This window comes from Mixophyes fleayi, chromosome 4 (genome assembly GCF_038048845.1).
Source record: "Mixophyes fleayi isolate aMixFle1 chromosome 4, aMixFle1.hap1, whole genome shotgun sequence".
Taxonomy (NCBI): domain Eukaryota; kingdom Metazoa; phylum Chordata; class Amphibia; order Anura; family Limnodynastidae; genus Mixophyes; species Mixophyes fleayi.
The window spans coordinates 226,393,092-226,409,915 of record NC_134405.1 but is presented as its reverse complement, the minus strand read 5'-3'; positions in this window follow the sequence as shown (position 1 = coordinate 226,409,915).

The following is a 16,824-nucleotide window of genomic DNA, read 5'->3' as shown; positions in this document are numbered from 1 at the left end:
AATAAACTAATAAATAAACCTGGCAAAGTCCACATGTGATACAAGCAGCAGCACTCATAGCTTGCTCTGGTTACAGCTAATGGACCTCATTTAGAGTCAGACGCAAAGTCCGTTTTAGGCACATCCAACAAGAAAACACTATCATGCATGTTCAGAAAGCACCAAATCCGCATGAATCTTGGACACTTGCGCCTATAACAGACTTTGCATCCGACTAAATGAGGTCCAATGTTAGGGGATCATCAGCAACTATACAGAGCTATGACAGCCTGGTCTGGTCATACTATAACAGAGAAAACAGCCTTGTCTGGTTCCCCCCCCCCCCCCCCCCATTTTAATGAGACTCAGTAATAGCCTGTGAAGCACAGGGCCGAATTGTCTAGAGGAAATGAGCATGCAAAAATGTGCCCTTTTCCTTGGGAAAACTATACCTGTTCTGCTTAAGTATGCTGGCGCTTTTAGAACTACTAGCCCTGGCATCTAAAGCTCTCTGGAATCTGTAGTGCCACATAGTAAAGTACAAAACAATAAACACAATGACACCATGTAAAAAATTGTCTATTTAAATATTCATCCATTCCCTCATTGTGATCTTTATTTCATGTCTAAGGGGGGAATTCAATTGGCTGCAATGTGCTACCATGAGTCTCCGGAACAGCCTACAAACATGCATTATATTGGAAGTTTTATTAAAATCTCCGTACATTAAAACTCGTGGTCCATAGAGATGCGAGGGGAAATGAGCAGAGATTTCTGTGCGCAGCCGGAGAGAGAGAGGCAATGTCCGACGGCATTTGCGTGGCCAATTGCGTTTCTCCCCTAAATCATTAGGGGCATTTTTCATTCTTCTTCTACTTTTCTTATCGCCACTTTATTCTCTGTTAATCCAATGGTTTAAAAAAAACCTTCAGGAGAAGACAGTGTGAATTACAGGCAGGTGGTTTGTCCCCAACAAACCAATCAAGCGGCTTTGTAACACTCTATATATATATGTTATGGAGTTTTTATGATGTCTTTCGTATTTGCTGTCAATCTAATCCTATCATGTACTGTACATGTCTTCTTTTTACAATATAGGCTAAAATTTAGGAATGCACTACATATGTCAATATTTATTCGTAAACGTATATAACCCTGGCATTGTAGGCACAGAAGAAAAGCTATCTTAAGATAGCATGATGTATCTATGTTATATTAGTCTATGTTGAATTCATACTTTTCTTTTAATAAAGGAACCTCTGATCCATCAACACTATAAATGTCTCAAGTGGCAATTTTTAAAGTGCTTAATTCATGCCAGAAGTGGGATACAAAATAGATGTAAACATTGGTATAAGAGAAATACTTGCAAACAAGACAAGACAGAGTTAGTAAAATATTGCTTTGAGAGATTGAGAGAAACCTTTGTTAGGCACTTTGGAATCGAAGACAAGATGACGCAGGGCCCACAAGTTATTTTTTAAGATTTTGTAAAAGGTCTTTTGTCACATGACCAGACTCAATTTAAAACTCTTAAGGTGGGCTGGCAGGAAATGCATATTATTGAGATTGTAAATATGTCGTGAGAGCTTGAAATTTAACTTCTTTTCCTTCTAAATATGAAACCATTACAATATTGTGTGTTTCTAACCAGCCCTTAGCTCACTCTGTCTCTAAGCCTGTAGCTGTTAATTGTTGTACTATGTGTGATAAACATGCTTTACTTTTTGGTTATATAACTTCTATTAACCACTTTGAGAAATATCTGATTTTTTTTTCGCTTGAGTGAATCTTGAGGTAAACTCTCAAAATGAGTTTAAGGTTCTGGCAGCTTTGCATGAAACTGATGAACAGAGAGCTAATGAGTCCTTAACACTGACCAATCAGGAGATTATGTCTCAGGTGCCTCCTTATTTGTGGACACCCTTATTTGTGGACACCCTTGAGGCAAGCAATATTGATTTTGTTTTTTATGCGTAGGAACCTTGCTCTAAAGGATCATAAGGTAATTGTGTCTACCTACAGTTTATTACCTGGGTCATGACAGTACACATGGTTATAGACAGGTTTTTAGGACAGGATTCAGGTGATGCTCAAAATTTCAAGACAAGCATAACAATAACAAACATAACAAACATAACAATATGCTCAAAATTCCAAGACAAACATAACAATGCCATGTCCATGGAAGAACATACGTTCTCCCATGGACATGGCAAGCCATTTTGACTAATGGATTTTGAGTTATGGATCTAGTCCAAACCATGCAAAATTTAACTCACCTGCATGAGTTTGAGCCCTTGTCATGGGAAAACATTTGATTTACTCTTTCCAGTGCAACACACAAAGTATTAGCAAATGATAGTAAGAGGATTATTCAATCAGGTATGAATTTCTCATTTAACAAGTCTTTTGTCTGTGAAAATGCATACATTTTTCACATAAAACAATTCAATTTCTATTTATTCAGGGTTTTGATTATTATATGTAACACCCCTCACTGGGATGAGGATGGGTATTAAGGTGAGGTGTTTGCTTGTGAGTGCTTTTCGTATTCATTGTTCTTCAGATGCGCTGCCTCCACCCAAGTCTTCGTACGCAATTGTGTGGTGATGTTGGGCAACTTGGGGAACCACAGACCTATCAACAATCACCCATGCACACACAATGCTGTCTGCAAAGCCCACTATAGTATATTTATTAATTAGCTAGTTAAAGAAACTGTTATGGAATAAGTCTAAGACGAAGTCTCTTCAGAATATACTCACTTTATTTTGTCCTTGCGCAGTATAGCGCCGTGCAGATCAAAAAGATGCAGTGGTAATCACAAATCAATCTTTTATACCTTTTATAGTCGGCTAATCATAAGAAAATATAACAATGAGTCATAATCAAATCACTATAAAACAAAACAAAATATCTCATCTTAGGCCTGACTGCAATTTTATCTTTAGAAATCACAAGATACATTTCACAATAATAATTGCAAACAGTAAGCCGCATAGTAAAAATGCAAATATCAGCACTTTAATGTCTGAGTTTTTCTGATTGGTAAGATATATTTTGTTAACTCCTTAATACATTCTATAAAGTATTAGTTTCATTAACTTCTATTACATAGTGATCATCCATATTATTCCTCTCTCTAGTGGTTACCAGCGACATACTATTTACTATTGCAAAATCATGTGATAAACTAATTTCTATTGAGGAAGGAGGATACAGACAACAAATAAAAAGGTATATGCACTCATGACAAGATAATCGCCAGTAATTTCTGTATTGGACATTAGGAAGCCCTAAAATATAGCAATGATCACAAGTGCTAATGCTCTTCTAATCTAAAACATATGGATGTTTCATTCTACATTAATTCCTTACAGTTCCTGTGAAATCAATACCTCATAACATTGGTTATTGATATTTCCCATCAAAGTGGCCGCAACATATAAGATTGAAAGTACAATTTACAACAATACTATTACTATACATGCAAGGTATTACGATATATAATATATATATATATATATATATATATATATATATATATATATATATATATATCTCTAAAAGGGGAGTTGGGTCTTTAGCTGGCAATCTGCGGAGGAAGGCTGCAAGCAAAGTTACACATTTTTACAGCGGTGCACCTAATTTAAAGCGATACAGGTGGAGAAAATATGTGTGTCAAAATAATGGTAAAGAGTCTGATTTAAATTTTGAAGTGGTTAAAAAGCATCCCTTTCCACAGCTAGCAGCCAACTGACAGGGTGTGTCTGCATTTAAACAGAGCACCTGCAGAGATCTCCTTTTTAAAGGCAAAGTTGAAGTGTCATCTGTCCATCAAGTTAGAGCTGTTCAAGGAGGGTAAACTATTTAAACTTCTCTTTTTCTTTTATTCAATGTGACTGATGCCAGACAGTGGCGGTGTCTAGGGAGCTGGTCTCTGTTACTTTAGCATTAGGGTCACAAGAAAGTGTGTGCAACTTTATGTTATGAAATACTTTGCCATTGTGACAATAAAAGTGCAGTAAAAAGCAAGAAGGTGTTTTTGTGTATATCACCTGAAGTGGGCCCATGTCACAATATATATATTTAGATGTAGATATTTGGTTAAAATATGTAATATTGTTACAGTCCTAATAAAATAAGATCTCCTATACTAAGCAGTACTACAACAGTTTAATATAGTTAATTGATGGGGCCCTTCTCAGTGGTAACCTGGGAACATGGACTACATTAAGTAAAATAAATCTCTCCTACCTCCTGTTTCCATCACTTTTAACTGCGCTCTCCAGCTACTCAGCTCACCTCCTCTCGGTCCCTCTGCCGTCTGTCTCCTCTCGCTTCTCTCTGCTCCCCTCAGTGACTCCTAACCCGTCACCCGTGCCCACCCTCTTGGGCCATAGTTTCTTGCCTGTACTCACTTTTCCCCTCCCTCCCTCTCTTTCTTGCTGTGCCTGAGCCCCCAGAGTTATAGTGCTTACTGTTACTTGTACTGTGCTGTTTCACCTTGTACTGTGCGATTGTTTGTCCTTGTACAGCGCTACCGATACTTTGTGGCACCCTATAAATAAAAATTTATAATAATAAAAAATTAATAATAATAAATAGCAAGTATTTCAAATTCTTAATATATGGTAACACAGTCTATGTGCCTAGTCACAGGTAGTATATTTGCAGGACATCAACATATTGTACACAAGTAACCCAGGTAATGTGCTCCCTTGGTGAATCTGGTAAGCTTCATTCCTAAAAGTCCACAGTAGAGGTCTCTCACTAGAAGCCTCTATATTATCAGTAAGAAGTTATTTACTTTCCTTCTTTCACTTTAAATACAATAACACTCTTTGAGGAGTAATTATGTTTGCTTGCATCAATCAGCAGCATCTGTCCCTGTTTATGATTGAAAATCTTTCTCTCTCTACTGGTGAAATAATCATGCATTATTGCTTGTGAAAAGGTACCAAACTCTCATATCAGTTCACAATTTAGAAGGTGTTAAAAAATAAATAAAAACCAGTCATCATCAGGAAAGTTAAGAATATGTTATTGATGCTCAAGTAAGCACCCCATAAAAATAGAAATTTCTAAAAATACTTTTTAGATTGAATCAAATGTATATCCCCCTTCAAACATAACAGTGGTACATCCCATATATATATATATATATATATATATATATATATATATATATATGTGTGTATATATATATATATAAATATATGTATCAATGTGGAATTCTTCTTAAAACAAAATAATAAAGTGAGAAGGGCCAATTAGGACCCATACCAAGATGTGAAGTGTGACCAGCTTATTTGATATATGTAGAACTTTCTTATCCTCAGGAAACAAATCCAGAAGTAAACTGGAAATGCTTTAAAAGTTTATTCCACAGCTACAGCAGAATAACAGAGGGTGTCTATATATATATATATATATATATATATATATTTATATATATATATATTATTATTATTGGTATTATTATTATTATTAATCTTTATTTATAGGCTGCCACAAGGTTTCAGCAGCGCTGTACAGGTTACAGACAGTGGACCATACAGGGTAAAACATACAGAACAATAAACGAAAAGTACTAGGACTTCAAAGCTGCAAACATAGCATATACATTAAAGATGAAGCAGATGAATCGGTATAGACAGGAGGGAAAAGGGCTCTGCATCCTATGGGGAGGGCAAACAGACAAGAGGCACAATAGGGAGTCAGAGGGGAACAATCGCAAGAGAAGCGAGAGAAGCGAGAGACTGGACCAGAGAATAGAGTAAACAGAGGAGAACAGGTATGGAAAACAGGTTAGGTGGATGAATGGTATGCTTTGAGGAAGAAGAGAGTTTTAAGTGACCGTTTAAAGGTTCACAAATTAGGGGAGAGTCGGAAGGAGCGTGGGAGGTCGTTCCAGTGAAGGGGAGCAGCCCGAGAAAAATCTTGGACTCTGAAGTCGGATGAGGTGATCAGTGGAGGAGAGGCAACAGTCATTGGCTGATCGCAGGGAACGGGACGGGGTGTGGGTAGAGAGGAGGGGCAGTGGAGTGAGAGAGGGTCTTGAAGTCAAGGGTGAGGAGTATTTATGCTCTTAATGTGTCTCTATTGTAGAGAGACAATTAAACTATCTACATAGAGAACCACAGCAAGAGATAAACCCTTAGGTTGATATAATTATTGGCTATGAACAACAAATCAATATGACAGCAGCTGTCCATGGAGATGGTGGAGTCTCAGAGTATAAATTATATGAAAACATGGGTAGGACTGCACTAGAGAATGATTTTATGGAACAATATAAATCTAAGTAAAACACAGTTGTCACATTCCTTAAGATATATAAAAATATAACATTCATCTGTAATACTATTAAAAAACAATAAGAAAATGTGTTCTCCGGAGGGCATCCACAGAGAATATTATTAAGGGTGAGTATAGCAAAATAGATGTATCTAATTACAAAGAGTATCAGCTTATGATGGAACAAGTAAACAGTCTCACCCTTGTTGTATAGATCAACTTCTGATGCAATGGCCCGTTAGATGGAGGAATAGTAAGTTCATCAGGTGTATCCTGAGCCCACTATTTATGAATAAGCCAAAAGTTGTTCCACGGTTGTATTCTGTCATACAATGAAGTAAATCTTATTATTCCAATGCAAAATATGTTGCTATGCTGCTCTATAGGATGGGGTAAGAAACCTTGATGCTTTTTTGTGCTGAGAGCACTTTCTTCAGAAGGAAAGAGGTAATTATTTATTTGCCGGCAGTCCAATAAGACACCTTAATTAGTAACAGAGCCTTTGTGACCATTGTAACTCAGCAGTTTGGTTTATTTTCAGAAATATATAAGGCATGCAGCAGTAGAGTAACTAATATAAATATATGTAATATTTTAAAAGTTTATATTTTATATATAAAAGCATGCCTTGTAAAGGGAAACTTCCCTTTACAAGGCAGCGCCGCTTTAAATTTAAGCTGTCATCTCGCCGATTTCCGGCGACTTGTACAACCCGCACTATGATACATTTACCCTCTGATAATAGGTACATGTCTGAAGCTAAAATGTTAAATCTCATTATCATAATAAAATGTATGTGTTAGCAATTCATTGACCATAGTAATAATATTATAACATAATTGAACAAATGCAAATAATGTCATAACAGCCATAAAAATAAAAATAAAAAGGACACAAAAGAAAGAATATATAAATAAAAATAAAAAAATATACAGAAAAATAATAATATAAAATATCCATAACAAGAGAATGGATTAATCAACTAACAGAGTGAAAAACATAAATAATGGTGTTTTTAATCAAAATCTAGATCAAAGACTTCATTAGGCCCTTCAGGTTGTAGGGTGCATGGTTGATAAATCCAAAAGGATTCTCATAAGCACTTGAATCTATCACCTCCACTGGTTGTTGGGGTAAAAGCTTCCAAACCAATCAGTTTTATTCCTGTCGGGTTGCTGTTGTGTTTTTCAAAGAAGTTATGAGGGATACTATGGTCTCTTTTTTGAAATGTAATATTATGTCTATGCTCTAGAAATTGGATCTTTAGTTTCCTTATAGTGCAACCAATGTTTCCTAGATTATTAGCTTTTTTTAAAAAGACACTTTCGCATGTGGTCCTATTGTCGCTTTTAATAATGGATCTAAATGATGTATGTTATGATTATGATTAATTATTTTCCTTATCTGGTTAGAGCAGTCATTGAACTAGAAATAAAAATAGGAAACTCCTCAAAAGATGTTGTGGTTATATTCTTAGGTTTATTCAAAGTTAATCATCATCATCTATTTATTTATATAGTGCCACTAATTCTGCAGCGCTGTACAGAGAACTCACATCAGTCCCTGCCCCATTGGAGCTTACAATCTAAATCCCCTTATATCCACATACACAGATCGAGAGAGACTAAGATCAATTTAAAAGCAGCCAATTAACCTAACATTATGTTTTTGGAATGTAGGAGGAAACCGGAGCACCAGGAGGAAACCCACACAAACACAGGGAGAACATACAAACTCCACACAGATAAGGCCATGGTCGGAAATGATTAAATCTTCTCTTTTTAGGGAAAGAGAATTTTGAAGGGAATTATTAAGTAAATGTGCAGGATAATCCTTTTTTTAAAAGCATCTAATAAAACTGTGGTTTGTTCAATACATTTAGTATTGTTGGTACAATTTCTGTGGAGCCTTCTAAGTTGCCCAGATGGAAAAAAAATTGGCCAACTTTTATGGTGGTTACTGCAGAAATGTATAAAATTATTCACATTGACTTCTTTTTGATATTAGAATAAAGAGATTAGGCATCACAAGTAATAACACAATAAACAGGATCCCATTGGATATTTTAAAACAAACTCAAAAATTGTGTGGTATTGTGTACATAAGATGAAAGTGAAGTAGCTATTGGTTGGAGTCAACATATGAAGAAAGGTTGGAAGTCAAAGACCCAGCACCTGAGATAATCAGGCAACAGGAGGATCAGTAAGGGAGTTATGGATCTTTGGAAGATGATAATAGGTAGGAGTAATGAAATGGGGGAGATATCCTTAGTTATCAAATGTACCATTAAGCAATGTGGCAAGTTGATTTTGGAAAACGGAAGTTGGGTCTGATGAAATGGTTTTGTAAAAATCTTGATCTGTAAAATGGCAATTGACTTCCTTAAGGTAATCCTCTAAATTTTGAATAACTACTGCACCCCCTTTGTCTGTAACTTTGATAATTATGGAATTTTCATCACAAAGTTCTTTTAAAACTTTTGATCAGCTGGCAAAAAATTGTGGTTGAAATATTTATGTTTAGTTTCTTTTAGTTTTTGTTTACAGATATCTTTCATTTGTCCAAAACAGGTTTTATAAAAATAATCAATATACACCTGTATATTGGAAAGGGTATTTTGGTTATTTTGAATAAGAGCCATAATGATTGTAAAATCCTATACATTTGGGTTCACATTGAAATACTAAAAATAGTGCATATGTTCTTGATATACTGCCAACTGCTGCATGTTGCATGCCTATTAGTAATGGTATTGTCTCTAGGTTAATATCCTTAACACATTGGTTATAATATAAAATAAATCATATATAGGAACAACATATATTTTCAAATAAAAATCTTGTTAAGGGTCAAGATAAATTGATCTATTGAATTTGATTCAGAATCTAGTTGCATTCCTATTTAAGGAATACAATATATTCATACAATTAGAAAGTTATGACTATATAATAAAATAAAGGGTGATTCTAATAAAAAATAAGATCTGTAGAATTAAACAAGTCTTCCTCTTGATAGTGTCTGATATATATTCTCTTTATAGTTAGATTATTTGTGTTAATAAGGTTCTTGCTAATTTATTTCAGGCAAAAAGTATCTGATTGCTATAATTATAGAGAAGACATATAGTTTGGGTATAATGGATCGAGTGTCAATGAAATTATTTTTTTTGTATTGAAGTGATCTTTTATTAACAGAGGGTTGTCTTTTTATAGATTAATCTCAAGATTATCTTGTATGGCTGTCATGGTGTCTGTACTTGATGCAATTGCTATATTAGGATATTGAGCACGAATTTGTAAGTTGCTAGAACAAATCAAAAACCTGAATTGTTACAACATTATTGAGTCTCTATAAGCAAATTAAATGTAATAAATTGTTTCAAGATCTACTATAGTAAGTTCATAATTATAACTGCTGCAATGCTACTGAACTGCTATAATGAAGCTACATGTGACAGACTGTTTAAGTTATTTTCTTATAGAGTTAAGATGTATGTGACAGGTGGTTTAGAATATTTTTTGGCAACCAATTTGAATCATGGTAGTGGTTGATTATATCTTATTGTAGGTCTGTGCAGCCTTCATTTCCTTTACACCTGAAGAATTTGCCACATTTAACAAAGCAGCGATCATTGAAATAATATGATCACAGTATTAATTATAAGATAATGAAAATGACTGTCGTAATGCTATAAAATTGATAGCATGAAGATGTGATAGAATGTTATATTAATTATTTGTGGCTGCAAAGCAGGTTTGACAGATTGTTCAGATTTTTGACAACCATTTTGAATAATGAGACTGGTAGATTATATTAATAATAACAACTATAATAAGTTGGTGCAGTTTTCTCTTTATTTATTCCTGAAGGATTTACTATAGCTAAGAAAATGAGCTACACACGAATGGTTTATGTAATTTGACTACTAAATATGAAAAGATTTGATACAGATGGAGAATCTCTCCTTTTGTTATGAGGGAGCTACAGGAGATGAATCTCTCTTAGATACTATGCACTGGACGGACACCTAGCCACTATTGTTTTGATATTTCGATATTGAAGGTCTAGATACATATTTTGAAATAATTTGGCCATGGGGTTAATATATATATATATATATATATATATATATATATATATATATATATATGGACAATTCATATGAAATTTATTATGGCAGTTTCCTCACTCTTATAATATATACAGTGTTTGACTCCTATTGTCTTCTAATTTAGATGGTACTTAAATATTGTGTGTTTTATTTTATGGCACTGTTATTACCCCTATGCGGGTATAGTTTTAGTATATTATTGTTAAGATCCCTTAAGATGTATAGTACCACAACATTTAAATAAAAAAAAAATATTGTGTTAAATGCTCCTTATTCGGATTTATAATGAATGGGATTTTCCTTGCAGAACTCTCTACTTTGTATTCTTTAGTAAAACAGTGAAACAACAACCTCACAATAAAGACAATATAATATTATAAATATTTGAAAAAAATAAATAAGCTACTACTAAAATAATATGATTTCCAAGAATCTTGTTTAGGTTCTATATTGGAAAGTATGAACTCAACTCCCTGAGCTTCAAACAATTCCTATCAACTCAGTGGCAGGTGATGATTTTTAATTTTTAACAAATTATCTGTTTAGCTATTTCCAAGTTATATAAACTTTATTATAGAAAATATATAGGTTTGATGTATTGCTTATTTATGAATCATGATGGTTTAATTCTATAATAAAATAAAATACGCAGCCAGAGGCTGATTAATGCTGAAATCTGATTGGCTATGGGACTTTTAAATATGGAGCTCAGCCCAGTGGATCTGTGCTTCTGGTGAAAGTACAGCCACAGCAAAGAAATACATTAAGCTAAGAGTACGGGCTACTGGACAATTTAGAGATGCTCACTGACCCCCGTGAAGTGGTTTTGATTTTGGATCTGGACTAGCATCGTGTTTTGGTTTTGGTTTTGGCAAAATGACCCTTGTGTGTTTTGGTTTTGGATCTGTATTTTTTACAAATTGCTAAAATATGCTAAAATCACATAATTTTGCTCTTTTTTATCCTACATTATTATTAACCTCACTAAAACCAATGTAAACTCATTTGCAGTCAATTTTGACCACCTCACAGGTCACAATATTATTTTCATACACTTTCAAACAAAGATTGCAGTGATTGCCAGTGATAAGAAAACGGCCATTGTTATGCCTGGGCATAAGACCAAAAATCCACCACTTATGTGTGGAAATATTTTTACACAAATCCTGACAACAGTTGTGTAGCGTTTTTAAAGCTACACTCAGTAGAGGTAGGGACCTTAACCATCTAGGATCCTCATCCATGTTACGGCGTTTGAAGCGAGTTCATGGAAAGCTGTTGGGGAAATTAGAAACTTATGTTAAAAAAATAACAACAAGCAGTCCAGCATCAGCTACCTCCCTTCTCGCACCTAGATCCCAGCACCTGCAATCTACACCTTCATCATCAAAATCCTCACAATTGATCGAAGTCAGTCCTGCATCCAAGTTGCTAATGCGAGATGACTCCTCCACTAACCATGATTCCTCTGAAGAATTTTTGAGTGTTAGTCCCGCTGCTGCCTCTGCTGCTGGGGGTGGATATTCAACCCAGAAGAATACTACTAGTGGTTTACAACAATTGACTGTTAAACAATCCTTTGCTAGAGGAAGAAAGTAAGAAAGCTGTCACCCAATGGCAAAGTGGATCACAGACACCATGGGGATTATGCTAGTATTAGGTCTGCGTCCAATGTCCACTATTAATGCAGCTGGCTTTAGACAGTTACTTGAGGTCTTCTGTCTCTATTACCAAATTCCATCATGACACCATTTTACTAGAAAAGCTATTCCTCACCTCTACCAGAAAGTTCGTAAAATGTAATTATTGGGCTACAAAATGCCATTCTACTCACTGTATACTTAACCACAGATATATGGACAAGCGGAACTGGGCAAACTAAAGATTATATGATTGTGACAGCCCACTGGGTTGGTGATTCGCCTTCACCAGCAGGAACAGCAGCACCATGTACCCAAGTACGTCACATTTTTCAGAAGCAGGCTACTCTTTGTATCAGCAGCTTTACTAAGAGGCATACAGCTGACAATCTGTTACAAAAAGTAAGGGATGTCATTGCAACATGGCTAATCCTGCTTGGACTCTGCTGAGGATATGTGATTTCTGATGACGACCCCAATTTTGTTAGAGCATTACAGCAGGGGGGAATTCCATCACATTTCCTGTTTTGCTCACACAATCAACTTGGTGGTACAGAACTTTTTAAAAAATGACAATGACATGCAGGAGATGCTGTTTGTATCTCGAAAAATTTAGGGTCATTTTCGGGATTCTGCAACAGCATGTAGGAGAATGCAGCAGCTGCAAGAAGACTAGAATTTAAGAGGAACATACTTTAGTCCAATGAAGTAGTCACCTGTGAAGAGAGTGCAGACATGTTTAGCTTGAGTTAAGTGATTGCCTTAATTATACTTTTTGAGAAGCAGCTAGAGAAATTGAAGGATGAAATAAAACTAAGCAAATCCGCAAACTATATTGTAATTGTAGATCTAGGACCATTAGGAAGACCATTATCGGCAATTACATCAAAGTACACAGACTTCTGTAATGGTAGATTCCAGCTGAATTCATATTATTTGAGGAGGATGTACACAATGATGAGGGTAAATATGATGGCAGTGTAGATTGCAGGTGCTGAAATCTAGCTAAGAGAAGAGAGCTACCTGATGCTGGTATGCCTGGTAATATTTTGGGTAGAATAGTATGTTGGCAATTTTATGTTTTTCTACAGTAAACTTTCAGCTATTTTTAGAGAGGTTTCTTTTTCTTTAAAAAGGTTTAAGCTTTTTATTTACATTTTTGTTTCCCTGACTTAAAACTAGAGATGAGCGCACTCGGATTTCTGAAATCCGAGCCCACCCGAACGTTGCCGATCCGAGTCGGATCCGAGACAGATCCGGGTATTGGCGCCAAATTCAAATCTGAAACTGAGGCTCTGACTCATAATCCCGTTGTCGGATCTCGCGATACTCGGATCCTATAAATTCCCCGCTAGTCGCCGCCATCTTCACTCGGGCATTGATCAGGGTAGAGGGAGGGTGTGTTAGGTGGTTCTCTGTCCTGCTATATCTCGTGCTGTTCAGTTCTGTGCTGTGCTGTGCTCAGTCCAGTGGTGCTGTGTCCTGTGCTCTTTCCTTCTGAGGTCAGTGGTGCTGCTGGGTCCTGTGCTGTGTCCTGTTCAGTCCAGTGGTTCTGTGTCCTGTGCTCTGTGCTTCTAAGGGCATAGTTATTTCCCCAATATTCCCAAGTGTTTAAAAAAATAAAAAAAAGTTATTTAAAATAATACAAAAAACTAATTAAATTTTTTTTTAATTACAACAAAATTTGCACAACCAATCCTGCAGTATAAGCCCATTGGTACTGCAATATTACCAAGTTCACACATTAAGCAGTAAAAGTCCAGTGGTACTGCAATATTACAAAGTTCACACATTCTGCAGTATCAGTCCAGTGGTGCTGTGTCCTGTGCTCTTTCCTGCTGAGTTCAGTAGTGCTGCTGGGTCCTGTGCTGTGTCCTGTTCAGTCCAGTGGTGCTGTGTCCTGTGCTCTGTGCTTCTAAGGACATAGTTATTTCCCCATTATTCCCAAGTTTTTAAAAAATAAAAAAAAAGTTATAAAAAAAATAAAAATAAAATTTTTTTTAAAAAAAATAATTATAACCAAATTTGCAAAACCAATCCAGCAGTATAAGTCCATTGGTATTGCAATATTACCAAGTTCACACATTCTGCAGTATCTTGTGCTACATATAATGGAGACCAAAAATTTGGAGGATTAAGTAGGGAAAGATCAAGAACCACTTCCTCCTAATGCTGAAGCTGCTGCCACTAGTCATGACATAGATGATGAAATGCCATCAACGTCGTCTTCCAAGCCCGATGCCCAATCTCGTAGTACAGGGCATATAAAATCCCAAAAGCCCAAGTTAAGAAAAAGTAGCAAAAAGAGAAACTTAAAATCATCTGCGGAGAAACGTAAAGTTGCCAATATGCCATTTACGACACGGAGTGGCAAGGAACGGCTTAGGCCCTGGCCCGTGTTCATGACTAGTGGTTCAGCTTCACCCACGGATCTTAGCCCTCCTCCTCCCCCCCCTACAAAAAATTTAAGAGAGTTATGCTGTCAGCAACAACAACAAAACAGCAAAGAACTCTGCCTTCTAAACAGATGACATCACAAATCCCCAAGGCGAGTCCAAGGGTGTTGTTGGTTGTGAACCCTGACCTTCCCATCACTGTACGGGAAGAGGTGACTCCATCCAGCATTTGCAGCACGCCCTCTGCATATGCTGGAAGGATCACCCACAGTCCAGTTACAGATTTGGCTAATGAAGGTGTGAATGTTGTACACCGGGAGGAGGATATTGATGTAGCTGGCGCTGAGGAGGATGTTGATGATTATGATGCAGACAGATACCAAATTGCCTTTCTCAATTTCTATTTATATTCTAGATTATATAACGGCTGAATAGTTTTCTATTTTACTTCTAGTGGAGAGGGGATCTGATGCAGACAGATACCAAACTGCCTTTGTCCATTTTTTTGTATATTTGAATTTCTAGTTCTACAGTCTATGCAGGCTGCTTTTTTTTATATTCAACTACAAGTGTAGGCTGGGGGGGGGGGGGGCATAGATAGCCACCAAAGTAACGTGGTCCATTTAATTTCACTTTCTAGCTCCACAGTCTGTGCAGCCTGCTTTTTTTATCTTCAAAGTATTTACATGCCTTGCAATCTAAATTAACTAGAGGTAGTGACGTGGTAGAACTCCAAAAGGCAGTTTGGAAGCCCTTGTACAAACTGGCTCTATTTTACCTGAGTTGTCCCCCCTCCAGTGTGTACTCGGAAAGAGTTTTTAGTGCAGTGGGGAACCTGGTCAGTGAGCGGAGAAGGAGGTTGCTTCCTCACAACGTTGAAAAAATGATGTTTATAAAAAAGAATAATCAATTTCTCAATGAAGTACAGCACTGCCCTCCAGATAGTACAGAGGGACCTGTGGTTGTGGAGTCCAGCGGGACGAATTGATAATGTGTGATGAGGAGGAAGTACACACTGTAGGGGGAGAGGAATCAGAGGTTGAGGATGAGGACGACATCTTGCCTCAGTAGAGCCTGTTTAGTCTGTACAGGGAGAGATGAATAGCTTTTTTGGTGTGGGGGCCCAAACAAACCAATCATTTCAGCCAAAGTTGTTTGGTAGGCCCTGTCGCTGAAATGATTGGTTTGTTAAAGTGTGCATGTCCTATTTCAACAACATAAGGGTGGGTGGGAGGGCCCAAGGACAATTCCATCTTGGAACTTTTTTTTTTGCATTATATGACCAATCAACAGTCGTTTGCCATGTTAAAAAATTAAAACCAAATTTAAACAAATTCAAGAAATTAAACCAAAAGTAAAATGCCCTGTCATAATTTAAAACAAGAGGGATTGACGTGCTCTAGAACTACTGTATTGTTGTTTATATTTTATAAACACTACACTTGAAAGCTTGAGTCTTTCAATGAAAAAGTAACTCTCCATTGCACGAATATTTGCAACAGGGACAATTTTAGGGTTAAGAAAGTCAACAAATAACACTTCGACGCTGTGTGTCTTTATAAACACTACACTTGGAAGTTGGAGGGGGTATTGTGGCCCCGGCACCAAATTTACTACCGGCGCCACTCCACTGTGCAGTCCATATTTAGGTGTATCAGATATTAAACAACGGTGACAGTTGATGCCCAATTTTTTAATTATATTGTTGGCGCTGTAAAAAATTGTGTTCTGGGCACACCACACTACGCAGTCCATACCCTTTTTTGGTGGAATTCTGACCCGTGGAGGGTTTTTTAATTATATTGTGGCCTCGGTACCAAATTGTGTACCGGGGCCACCAAACTACGCAGTCAAGAAAGATAGATGCGTATCATAGATAAAGTACATTCAGTGTTGTGGGGCAAATCGAAAAATATTCAAAATGCACTGTCATTATCAAAAACAAGAGGTTTTGACACGCTGAAACTCCAACATGTATATGATGGAGAGGATGGAGGAGCAGCCATATGTGCAGTGTAATGCAGACCTGTTGAAGGTTTTCTATATATATTTTATTGTGGTGCCCAGTGCCCACTACTCTACGCAGTCCAGATACTATTTTTGGGTGTAATGCAGACCTGTTGAACGTTTTCTATATATTATATTGTGGTGGCCAGTGGCCAGTCCTCTAAGCAGTCCAGATACTATTTTTGGGTGTAATTCAGACCTGTTGAAGGTTTTCTATATATTTTTTATTGTGGTGCCCAGTGCCCACTACTCTACGCAGTCCAGATACTATGTTTGGGTGTAATGCAGACCTGTTGAAGGTTTTCTATATATTATATTGTGGTGGCCAGTGGCCAGTCCTCTACGCAGTCCAGATACTATTTTTAGGTGTAATGCAGACCTGTTGAAG